Source organism: Dermochelys coriacea, chromosome 14 (assembly GCF_009764565.3).
Source record: "Dermochelys coriacea isolate rDerCor1 chromosome 14, rDerCor1.pri.v4, whole genome shotgun sequence".
In the NCBI taxonomy this organism is placed as follows: domain Eukaryota; kingdom Metazoa; phylum Chordata; order Testudines; family Dermochelyidae; genus Dermochelys; species Dermochelys coriacea.
In genome coordinates, this window is record NC_050081.1 from 11684587 (window position 1) to 11698021 (window position 13435).

Consider the following 13435-nt stretch of genomic DNA (forward strand, 5'->3'; position numbering starts at 1 on the left):
ATAACAGTTTTGACCTTCTGGTTTGCGAAACTGATGCCATGCACTAAAGTCCAGTACACGATAGTTCCCTGGCATGTGTTCACTCAAGCCCATCTGCTGGACATGACATAGTGCCTATTCACATTAGAGAATGCCAGTTTCAGTTAGATATAGGTACCAACCAAAAATGGGCTTAGAAAAATGCAGTGTCCCAAAGTGCAAGAGGTACCCAGCCTTCTCTATAATGGGTCACTGATGATGGGAATTACAGCACTGATAAACATCTTTAGTCTGGATTCAGTTTTCTAAACTGTAAATGGAAAAGGAATAGAGTTGTCCATGGACCATATTTATCAGGAATAATTATATACCCGGCACAAATATAATCCTTCTCTAAGGGGCACCCTATGTGAATATTGCCACAAGCTTATGAAGCTCCACAAGGTTGCTGTATTTAGGGAGTTCCCATGCTCCTGAGAATACAGATCATGTTTGAGGGAAGATGTCACCAGGGAAGAGACTTTTCCTGCTCTGAATAACTCTTCAGAAGTTTTTAAGAAATACTGGATCTGATTCTGCTTTCACTTCTCCTCCTGGGAATCAGGAGGAACTGAAGTCTGTGGAGCAATGATGGGTGACCAGAGCATGAGTTCTGTCCAAGACTCAGAAATGAAACACTGTGCAGAAATGAAACAGTGAAGAGCCACGTTTAGAATACATTCCGTTATCTACTATAGGGCACTGCTTCTCTCATTCATATCAACAATGGCAAGTATACAAATTAATACTTGAAATAAATAGACATAGATCCTATTATTTATAAAATATTACATTTGCATTGTACTTTACAGACATCTAAACCAACGAGCTAACAATGGATAATAGATGTACGAGTACTGATAACACACCAAAAAATGGGGGAAAGACAGCGTGTGCAGAACAGCTTGTAAACATGACCTGAGAATTGGCTAAGGTTCAAATCCCAGAAGGATAAAGTAAAAAATAAAACCCCCAAATTTTAAATCTCATTTTTAAACCCTGCTCATGATTTCACTTTTTTTTTTGGTAGGGGAAGTCTGATTGGTGATATTTGAATGTTTGCAATAGAAAGGGAATTCAGTTCTTGGGGAAGCACTGATTTTTGAAGAAAGCAGCAAAATATTATGTATACTGTGCAGATGTAATTGTGCATTCTCAAGAAGCCAGGAAACTCAGATTTCATACATATGTACATAAACAGATTACATACATATGACAGACAAAACCAGATTCAGTAGCTTAATCAGAAAGCCCCCCAACTCTGTCTCTCTCTCTTGCCTACTTCCTGTTGCTTACTGACTCGGTCCACAAGATGGTGCTATGTCAGAGAGTCACCCTCCTTTCCTTAGGTTGGTATCAGCAAAGGCACTCAGGATAATTTATATTGGAGGAGACTGCAGCCAGGGCATTTTCAGCGAAGACCCCTTGAGTCTGAAAATTATTCTCCCTGTCTGGACACCAGAGCCTGTGTCTTTTCTCTTTCAGGGAATACGTGGCTCTATTTACTCCAACTTTCCCTCAGTGAGTGAGCTGATGGTAATGGATTAGGAAGGTAGGTTAGAGGTGGAATTTTCAAATCAAATTAGGATTACAAAAAAATCAATGTCCAATGGTGATTTTTTTTGTTTTTAGTTTTGGCATGCAATTTAAAAGTGAAATGTACATAAGCCTTGAGAGGTACAATTTAAATAATCTAAAGAACAATGACAATACAGAGTGAAATTTTCAAGGGACAGTGATAATCCCATTGAATTTAGGCTCATAAATAACTGATATAGATATGAAAGAAAGACTCTTCACACAGTTTTCATACAAAGGCAGTGATGCTTTGAGGGAATGATTATGAATTAACAATTCATTTTGCTGCAACTCTGCACTCCTGAGAATGACAGGTGAAGAAGCTAAAGATCAATACAGCTAGTAGATCTCTTTCCTAAGCTATATTGCTATCATTTAAACAGAACCAGATAAATATCACAACTAAATAGCATCAAGGGTGCTTCTGGAGGGAGAGGAAAGAGAAAGCAAGACTTATTCCAAACTAAAAAGAGAGGGAGGATGGCTGAAAACATGTACAGACACGTAGCTAGACCCTGCCAAACATGCAGCTGCAGAGGTGTAGACAGGAATGGCAAGAGAGAAGTCAGCTTGCACAAACGCAAATGAAATTTTAAAATGTAGCAGTTATACATCCATTACCAGTGTATGCAGAGACGGGGTATGAGGGAGATTGTGGTGTTGTCCATCTGCTTCTTTTTTTGGCATCCAGCATTTTGAAGAACAGACGGAATACATTATCTGCACACTAGGTCTTTGAACCCTAAATTCTTTAGTTTGCATATGATTAACAATGGATCAAACAGTATCATACATACACAGGAGTCATGTTAGAGAGCTCTCAGAACAACTCCATGGGGTAGCCAGCTACAAAGAAGCAATAGGCTTCAGTTGTGATTTATTCTTTCTGCTAAAAAGTTTTATTTCTAAGTAAATTTTGCCTGGGACTGGATGACTACAGAGAATGACAGAAGATGTGTGGCAGAAGTCAAGCATCTGTTTATAGATGCGTCAGGCAACAAGCAGAACAGAAAGTAGGAAAAATATCCATACTGTGGTGTCAAGGCTTCAAACAAGTCAGAGTTCTTTGTTTGCTAATTATACTCAACTAAGGGGTCACGTTTTAGATTCCTCACTCAAGTTAATACCAGTTAAACTAAGTGGGAGTTCGCCCAACAATTTCATCCAAAGCAATTTATGCCCTGGTTTTAATGCATGTCCACGAATTATGGGAGCCTTAGTTTTTTGGATACTTTACTTTTATAAATCTATTCCTCTGCATTTGCAGTACTACCCAAACTTTCCTGTGCTTATAGTCCTAGAATACTGCAGATATTATGGAAAAGTCATTTAGGGCCCAGTTCTGCCAACCATACCTTGGCGTGGATTCTTCGGGCTGGAACCAATCCTACATTCCTTTGGAAGTGGATGCACACTGCAAAAGGGGTACATACCACTTGTTTGTGTGTGTCCCCTCAAGGATATGGTGCAGGGATAATGATGCAAAGAGTGGTGGATTTCTTCAACATAACCCCTACAGTAGTGCCTATTGAGAGTCTGTTGTAAAATTGAGGAGGCTGGAGATGGGTAAGATATTATGGAGGCAGCGTTCCCTACTTCCTTGTCTCTCATCTGAGAGCTTCTCTACATGGGGACATTCAGATTAACTTCTAAAGTGGATTAGTTAAACCACATCAAACGTCTGTGTAAACACTCATGTGGAATGAAAATGGCCTTAGTTTGTTTTAGCTGAATTAATTAATTGAATTAATATAAACTGAATAAGGGCCACTTTAATTTTGAATGAGAGCATCCACACAGTGATTCAATGTGGGTTTACTAATCCATTTTAAATTCAGACCTTTAGTTAATTCAGATTAATTTGTCTGACTGTCCTTGTGAAGGCAAGCCGTGAGTTGCCTCCACTGACAGAAGCAGTAGAGATGACCTATCTAAAGGTCCATCCAATGACTGAGTTTCCATGGTCATACTTTATATTAAGGTTTTATTTACAAATAGGTTAGGCATGGTTAATCAATAACTATAGATGTTTTAACAATGGGTTCCCAATTGTTATAGCATGACTTATACCAATGTTTAACAACTACTGATGGTTTTAAAACCATTTATAAACACATACACCTCATGCCCTTAACATGCTTAGAGCATGTGTTAACCCTTTATAAAAACTGTTTCACAAGTAGTCTTGGCAGAATACAGATTTTTTTAAAATAAATTTCAATGAATACTATCAACGTTTATTTTAAAGCATTTTTCACTTGTTGATTTAAATTCTTACAGTTGCATAAATGTATGGCAGGGAAGTCAGTCAATAGGGAGCAATCAGAATTATTTAAGGACAATAGACTTTGGGATTCAAAAATTTAAAGCTTTATAACAATTAAAACAAATTCTCAACATCAGATGTCAAAATATGCAAAGTAAATAACCTTAAATCCAACTCTAATAAGTTCTCAAACAGCATTTTTCTTACTTTGCCTATCTGTAGATTTTGATTATCCTCAGTGGAAATATTTAGTCATCAATTTGTGTGTATACACTGGAATCGACATTTACTAATAAAAGTTTAATCTTTCCAACCCTATTTATAAAGAATGCAGCATTGCCTAATGGGCGGAGCATTGGATTGACTATCAGGAGAGCTTGGTTCAATTCCTGGCTCTGGCCTGCTGAGTGACCTTATGCAAATCACTTTAACCTCTGTGCCTCAGTTTCCCCACCTGTAAACTGGAGATAATGATCCTGACCTCCTTAATAAAGTACTTTGAAATCTACCAATAAAAAGTGCTACACAAGAGCAAGATATTATTCATTTATAAAAAGTGACCCTTTTCATCACAGAACCATAGGACTGGCAGGGACCTTGAGAGATCTAGTCCAGTCCCCTGCATTCATGACAGGACTAAGTATTATAACATAAGACACAATATAAACGTATAACTGTTTTGCTTTGCAAAATTTGCAGAGGAGAAACAGATGACTATAACACAAAGTGCTCATTAGTAGCATCTTTGACGGTCTACAAAAACACCCACTGGAAAGGTTCACTTGCATCCGTGCCCTTTTTAGTACTAACAGCTCATTGATCTCCTCCCTCAAGCCTAATTTTAGTGGAATGTAAAGATCATTTGGTCCATTGTAGCTCATCCCAGCCCTCTAGGCATGCCATTAAATGATTCCTCTTATTATCCAAATCTTTTCAGCCCAAATAAACTTGCTTAGTAAGCCATTCCACAAGAGTTATCTGATTTTTAGACCAGTGAACAGGAGTTGTGCTGATATATCTGCTGAGCTGGTATGCTTTTCAAGTATTTACAGCAGCCTGTGTAATAGTGGTGGCAAGGATATAGTCAGAAAGCACCACACCAGCTGTTGTGCTCTCCGGCCAATAGCAGCTACTGAAAATTAACATTTAAAACGTGTTCATTTAATCAAATGGACAATCCTCCTGCAACAGATCCCCTTCAGAAAATAGCAGAACAAACATTACATTTTATGTTAACTATTAAAACATAATAGCCACGTTATATAGTTAAGTTCCAATAAACAAGAATTTTCACACATTTATTTGGTTGAGCCAACAGTCACCCTAAGCAACATGAAGACAAAAATGCTTTCAGCCTGGCTAAAGGAATGTTAAGAAGCGGCATACACTTTTAGACTGGGACTTTCAAAAGGATCTAAAAGAGTTTAAGGTCTGGTATACCCCTAAAAATGTAGGTCGACCAAGCTACATCACTCAGGACTGTGAAAAATGATATGCCCTGTGTGACATAGTTAGGTCAACCAACTCCCAAGTGTAGATGCAGCGAGGTCAATAGAAAAATTCTTCTGATGATCTAATGACTGTCTTTTAGAGAGGTGGATTAAGTAATTTGATGGGAAAGCCCCTTCCGTTGATGTAGTAGTGCCACAGTAGTACTTATGGTGGAGACATTTAGATGCCCAGCATTGGGAGTTGGCTTGCTTCCTTAGACCTTTTTGAAAATCCCAGACTTATAAACCTCCATTATCTCAATGAAACTTTAGAGATCAACATTCTGTGGTACATCCTTTGCGTCATGCTAAACCAACTTCCCATAACACTGTGATACAACAACACAAAGCCATTTGCAAGAAGACCAAGAAGGCAATAAGGAAAGTAGTATCTGGATATAGCACTCCTCCTCATCTTAGATCAGTTTTATAGCAGGCCAGTTTCAGGGCAACACGGAAAGCAGTCCGCACAATATCTGTCAGTGTACATCCTGGCAACCAGCTTTAGCTTTCTGGGCATCCACATATGACATGTGATTTAGCATGCCAATATATTTTGGGCAAAATGAATTCTATTTTTCCCCCTCAATCCTTAGTGAGACCAGATTTATACTAGTGTAACTAAGAGCTCCATTTGTCTCAATGTCTCTTTTCCAGTCTGCTTCTTTGCATACAAGATAACTGTGCTAAGAGCAAGACTTTCTAAACTTTAAATGAACAAATATGAACCTTGTTCATATAAAATATGCATAATTTCTGAACTGCAATTAACCTCTTTATACAGACCATAATCAGATTCCATCATTGAGCCATTCATCTAGCACTACATAAAAGCCCCCAAATGTGTGTGTGCACCTTTTGTTTCAATCCCTGTAATAAGCTATATAAACAGCAACTCTAGCTTTGCTTCCTTGCATGTCAGTCATCTCTCCAGTCTTCATTCTTGAGGTAGGATGGGGAAATAATTTTTATTTCCCAAAGAATCCAGGATGCACAATGCACACGGATTGGGTTATGAAGATGAATTTTTGCAAGATACAAGTGTACAGTCTACAGGGGATTAAGAGACAATCAGGTACCATCCATCTTCCCACTACTCCAATTTATACACACACACACACACACACACACACACACACACACACACGTGCATACACACAAATATTACCTCCTGGAGATTTCACTCTGTTACACCTAGCACCTGTCTTAGTGAGCATAGGATTTCATGAACCTAAAATAAAACTAAGACATACAGGCCAGGATTTTCGAAGGGGCTCAAGGGAATTAGGTGTTGAACTTCAACTGGCTTTCAATAGGAGTTGGACACTTACCTCCCTAGATCCCTTTGAATACTCTACCCCAAAAATATTCAAATGCAGTTACCTAAAACCTAAGAACCAAGTGTCTGATTTTTAACAGGTGCTGGGAGCTTATGACTCTCACTTAAGTCCAAAGGCCCTTCAGATGATCAGCACCTGTGGACATCAGGATATTTAACTAAGGGTCTAGCCCTACTATGGATTTTATGAATTTGACTTAGTCATTTATTTTAAGTTTTGGGAGAGACTGAGCCAATTCTCACTGGCAACAGCTTTACACTAGTATAGCTCCATTAACTTTAATGTAATTACCTCCAATTCACACTAGTGTAGCTGAAAGAAGAATCAGGCCCATTGTATTTCACTGTATTTGAAATCGCATGGAGGAAGTGGTACTTTATGTATTTGCTTTAAAAATCAGAAGATACAACAGTAACAGCATGCCCACCCTTACGCCACGTACCTGCTGTGTCTTTTGTGGTGGTACCAGAAAGTTGATCTTCAGATTGGCCAAAAGAAATAGAATACAGTAGTTTTAAGCGTTGTAGCAGCAAAATTGTTAGATGCTTCTGTAGTGGATAAAAGGGGAAATTACCAAAGATTGTCTACAGCTAGAGACTAAGGCATGTTCAAGTGACTGGAGGCCAGCACCAAGAGCCTCATACCCAAGTTCTAACTCTGTAACCAATACCTTCGGTGTCCTTGGGCAGATCCTGTCTACTCTACTTACGCAAAGCTCCCTGATGATCACTTCATTAAGAACACTCTTTGAATAAGGACTGCATCATCAAGATCATATTCCAGGATCCTCAGCTCATATAAAAATCAGCATAGCTCCATTGACTCCATACTTGCTGAGGATCCAGCCCTGTGCCTCATGTCTTCCAGCTTGTGTAATTATTAATCAGTTACTGTTTGTAGAATTCTTTGAAGAAAAATATCATTGTTTTTGGGACCACATTTCTCAGAGGTGATATTAGGTCAGCCCAAAGATATAGGAGAGGCAAGAAATCCAAACACCACTAACATCCTAAAAGTGAGGATCTGGTACATGTAATGTGGGTAACTGTGACTGTTTCCCTGCCTTGCATACAATATTCATAAAATCTTGATTCTTTCAGGTACTATTTCTTCTGCAAGAATTTGAGAACATCAATTCACAGCCTGAAATATATGGTGAAGACAGTAAAGCTAAACAACCTGATGTCAGCGAAGAATTAGAAGCCCCCAGAAAGGAGACAAGAACTGATTTTCATTGTAAAAATGGAAAGTAAAGTCTCAAGTGCCTGGTTAAGCACGTTCACCAAATGGGAAGCCTCAGCAAATGAGTTCCATTTTTGCTAGCTGAGATCATTTGGGCATCTGGAAATATACTATGGATACATACTTTTTTCTACTCTCCTGTAATAGCCTCCTCCAGAACTGCCTTCAAAACTATTGCATTTAGATTACTCGACTCAGATCATATACATCTAATCTTTCAGGGCTGTCAACAAAAGCTGGCATGGCATATGTAAATTTGATTTTTGATCTGGAATCCCATTTTAACTAAATAACCCACTTCAAAGTGTGTATAATATTAGCAGTGCCTGCCGTGCTAGTATTAAACTGCTTTCTGCAAGAGTTATTGAAAGAAGTAACTTTAAGATGGAAGTGACGAAGGATGCCTTTATATTTAATCTGGAATCTAGGTTTTATAACAGGCTTTGGTTCAAGACATTCTGGCAGTCTTTGATAAATTATGTCTGACCCTGGGGATTCTTGCAAGCTGACACTAAATTCCTTGTTGTCACAATGTTTGGGAACTCCAGCAGAGCAGCACAGCTGGCATATTATTTCCCAGGAGAAGACTTAAGGTGCACAAGGTAAAGCATTCCCAGCATTGGATTAGAGCTGGGTTGGGTGCAATTTTTCAGAGAAAGTTTATTCATCAAAGGGGAAAAAAAGAAGGTATTGTGGGTCACCTGAAACTATTAACAAATGTCTGTCAAATTTGCTAAACAGTTTAGACTGAACTGAAAAAAAAATCATTTTGGTAATGTCAAAATGAAATGTTTTGTTTTGACCAAACACATTTTGCCTTACACTTCCAGGCATTTTTCCAGACTGCCAAGGAAATAGTTCCCAGAACGTCTGCAGGAGGATATGGTGGTGAGGGTGGCAACGGGAGCTCTCTTATACGCTTTAGTCCACTGGTAGAACACTCAGCTGGGACACGGGAGATCCAGGTTCAGTTGTCCCCTATGCCTGACAGAGAAGAGATTTTAAAAGAGGTGTCCCATGAAGCAGGAAAGTATCCCTAACTACTGAGCTATGGAGCATTCTGGTGAACTATATTCACTGGTCCATTGATTTACCAAAATATATTTCTCAATCTCTCCTCTTGAAGCTGTTCAACTTTGCATAAATAACTAAACATCTGCTGGAGCAGGGACTTGAACTTGGGTCTCCCCACATCCCAGGCGAGGCCCTACCTACCAAGCAATCGAGTCATTCTTACTCTCTTTCCCTGGCCCAATGACTGTCCATTGTCATTCATAAAACCAATTCATAGCCATTCACAATGACAATGGATAGTCAAAATCAAAACGCTTTGCAAAATCGTGTGGATTTTGTGGGAATTTTGTTTCCGAAGAAAACTGGAGAAAAAGTTCAAACAATGCAAAACGTCCCATTAACATTTTCAAAACGAAATATTTCTGGATTTCATTTTGAAACAAACTTTTCATTTCAATTTCTTTATTTCTATTATCTATTAAAACATAATATATATATTTTTAAAGTTGAAATTTACCTGACACAAACATTTTAAGTGGTACCAGTGTGGGCGTTCCAGGCTCCTACCATATATCCCATAACTCTGAATAGACTCTCCTCAGCCTATGCATAGGACTCAGGAATCTCCCCGCCACTAAAAGTGGGAGGACCTCAGCCCATAAGGCCTCTCCCCATCCCACGAGCACAAGGCCAATCAATAAAACCCCAGGTTGCCTTGTACTTTTGGGAACCATCCCTTCTAGCCGCACTGGAAACTGGGTGCAAGTTTCAATGAACTAAAATCTGCACCAAGTACTACCATGAATTACTAAATCCTATTCCTGTTTAACCTAGCTGTACCTCTAGGATGCTGTGAGGAAGGAGAACCCCCCCCACACACACCCCAAACTTATGCCAGTGTAGCCCCGATAGGGAGAAAAATATTCCTTCCTGACCCAATACCAGGTGTTTGGACAGACTCACAGCATCTCCAAAACACAGCTCTGAATCTATAGTTAGAGAATGGGGACAAGACTGCTGAAACAGCAATGAAAGCCTCCACACAGCCTGGACTCGTGTTGCCATTAAAGAAAGGGATATCAACAGACCAATCAGCCCCCTTCCTCCCACAGCTGGCCAATAAATGGATAGAGCCTCTGGAAGGGGAGGGGTCACCTCTGCATCCGCCAGTGACCGCTCTCCTCTCCCTTTCCCAATAGTTTTCATTGGTTGCAAAACTCAAAAGGTGCAGAACAGAAACAGGAAATGAAGAAGGGAATACCTGGATGGACAGTGAAGGGAGGGAACTGAACAACATGGGAAAGGTCCTAAGAAGCAAGTGTAACATCCTCATATATTTCATTGTCAAAGATACAGATTGAATTGGGCTCGCTACTGATGTTGCTCTCTACTCAATAAGATTAACATACATGTAATTTTATTGGTGATGAAGGTCCACCCCTGCCCCATCAGCATTCCAGCTGTTTTGTGAGTCTATGTTGAGTTAGTATACAGACTGGAAAAATTCTGCAAAACAGTGTTTACAAACATTCACATGAATTCTGAACAGCTTTTTGGTTCAACCATGTTTATGCCCCTTGTTGTTCATGAATATCCAAATGAACACGTTTTTATTTGCACAAATGGTTGGGAAGCGGCTAGTCTTGTAAGTATATATTCTCATGCAAACAAGAATATTCCTGAGGGAACAAAAGTGACGTTTTCTACTAACTGTCTATTATTCCCTTGTTTAAAAAGTTTCAGTCATCCAGTCAGGTAATAGAGACAACACCATGTGACCTAGGTTAGAAATCCTACCCGATAACACATAAGTAGTAAATAGGCAAAGAAAGAAACTTACTAACACACTATAGATTGAAATTTGTTCTCAGACTTGTTCATGCAAATTTGTTCATTTGATATTAACAAAGAGCAAAAAGATTAGCAGAAAAAATCCAATGTTGTTTGTGAACAGAAAAAAAGGCTAAATTACTTGACTATTATTCACAATGAATAATTCACGTAGTTCTGGTAATATGCCTTGATTCCGATTCAGAAAACTCTTGTTCTTAGCTTATTCATGAGGAAGGGAAAAGAATAAAAACATTCTGATCTCTTGACATTCTCTGAACCATATTCATTTTGCCTTAAAATATTCTCTCTCTTCTGCCACCTACAGAAAATTGTAATGTGTTAAGCATAGGAGTCTTTTCTTTCTTGTATTTTAAATTTGTTCCAAGAGGGAATAGACATAAAAGACATATGAATGTATCTGTCTTAAAGGTGCATCAGCTGCATTGTCATGCATGACTTCAGTAGAGTAGGAAAATGGGTAACTAGAGTTGGCTATTGCATTCCCACACTGAAGGTCAGGATAGCCTTTGCTTTGCCCGTCCTGTAGTTATTACTTAGTCATGTACAGCTCTCTGCTGTCCCAAGAGTTAACTCACTTGAGCAAAGAGTGCAAGTGAAGATGTTAGAAGTTCACTTGGTTCAGGCAGGTTTCCTGCTGTCGTTCAGACAATGTTTTCATAGTCTGTATAGTGAGGTTATAATGTATTTTCGGCCATCATAAAACAGCATGCAGGAAGCTGAGCTTCAATAAGCAGAGAGAGAAAACACACAGTATTTCTATTAATTATGTCAGTGTATTTCTTTACTTGTGCAATGAAATTTAGCATATGTAAACAAACAGAGGAGCCGGTACCAAACTGTTGTGGTATCTCCCAGCCATCATAAAGGTTTGGATGTAAGGTGTTAATCCTTTGCTGGGAGAGGAATGAATGGACACAGACATTTCATCCTAGTTTGTCTACAACTGGGTTCCCCTACTAGGTCATAGGCTTCTGATTGGAGTGCCTCCATGTCTTCCCTGCAACAGAGCCTATCCTAGGCTTCATTCCCCCTGGGAACTCATATCCTGGGAGATGCCTGTCCTGCTTTTAAACGAATACCCAAGGTCTGAAATTGGGGGGGGGGGGCTTGGAAGGGCATTTTTAAGGTTGTGTGTGTCATCATTAATAAATGCATTTCCTATAACTAATTCTACTTCCCTGACATCCACATATGAACACATGAAGATTTTTGTTGCTACAAAGCCCTTTTTGTTTTTCCTCCTTTATGCTAATGCTCATATATTCTGACCAATTGCTCCATCTATAGAAAAGCTTCTGCCAGCAACTTACAAAATCCTTTAGTGCCTTCACAGAATACCCACCTGCATGTGCACACTTGAATCTTAATACATTTAGTTAAAAATTATCCAAAGAAACTTAAGGAATACCCTGGCTCATGTAACTAGATATTGCTATTTACACCTAGGGACTGCAGACTGCATACATATTGAATGGATATTAATATTTATGCTTATACACATAATATTCTGAAACATGAAGATAGATATGAAGATATCCGATTATTGACCTAACAAGACCCAACTCCAAAACTAAATACTCTGTATATTTTAGAGCATGGACTTAATTTGAGAGTTAGATGGGAGTTGCCTTCTCATATCATATCTCAGACAGTTTAGTCTAAATGTTGTTTGAAACATTCCAGACTCAAAGCATGGCTAACATTTCAGCCACAACATTTCTAAGTGTTCTTTCTTGGCCTGGACATTTTTTATTAGTTTAATCCCTCCTGAGGAGTTCATGTCAAGATTTTTACCCATTTACATCAGGTTTATTCCTTTCCTGTTATGTGAATAATCAGACAGTATTGTCCTACTTTATATCTAGCTTTTCCAGCTACAGTTACTCAGTGCCTTCAACTTCCAGGCACTTACATGAGTGCTGATGGTTCTCTGGCCTTTATTCATCCATGCACCATTCCAGAGCCCAGCACAGCAACAGAGTGGAAGTGACATGCATTCCACTCCCCATACCTTTTCAGAATCCAGGAAACTATTCAGTTCCCAGTGCTGGTTAGGACAGTCCTGAGGCTGCTCTAATTTGCAACTGGCTGACTAAGATCTATCATAGGGTGACTCCACCTGGGGCACTCCCCTGCAGTAGACCTCAGCATGACAGATGCACCTGCCTCAGTTTCCTCTTTCAGAGTACCCCAAAAGTCAGTCAGTCTTAGTGCAAATGGCCCTTGTGTGGTGGCTGTTTTATTAAAAAAAAAAAAAAAAAAAGTGTCCCATGCACATAAATAGTAACAAAAGTCCCACAGCCATACCCAGAATTCCCCCCAGCATAGTCCAAATAATACATGCAACTTACAGCCTGACCTCTCTCACCAGGCCCTGGCATAGCCCGGCATCCTTCATCACACCCCGGCTCTCCAGCGCACCCCTCTCCTGTCCTTGTATCAGGAAAATCACCCCTGGCCTTCCAACTGGAACGCAAGCTGCGGTTCTCACAAGAGCCCCGCAACTCCTCTGCTGGGAGTATCCTTGCCAGGGAACCATCTATCACTTCCCTTGGCTCCTCTAGGTCCAGCTCCCTGAGATGTCAGTGGGTAAGTTACTCCACCGCTGCCTTGCCTTCAGCCCTCTCTGGCCT

At 39.6% G+C, this 13435-nt stretch overlaps 1 long non-coding RNA gene across 4 annotated transcripts in view; it reads right to left on the reverse strand.

Annotated features, from left to right (window-relative positions):
* The window catches only part of LOC119842923, a 36235-nt gene that overhangs the window by 5917 nt on the left and 16883 nt on the right, over positions 1 to 13435 (reverse strand). For 2 of the 4 annotated variants that reach the window (XR_005288841.2, XR_005288842.2), the window contains exon 2: positions 7135 to 7240. This is a non-coding gene — a long non-coding RNA (uncharacterized LOC119842923). Of the gene's footprint in view, positions 1 to 7134; positions 7241 to 8756; positions 8919 to 11377; positions 11486 to 13435 lie in introns of those variants that run through there. The other 2 variants (XR_006275712.1, XR_005288840.2) reach the window with 2 other exon arrangements.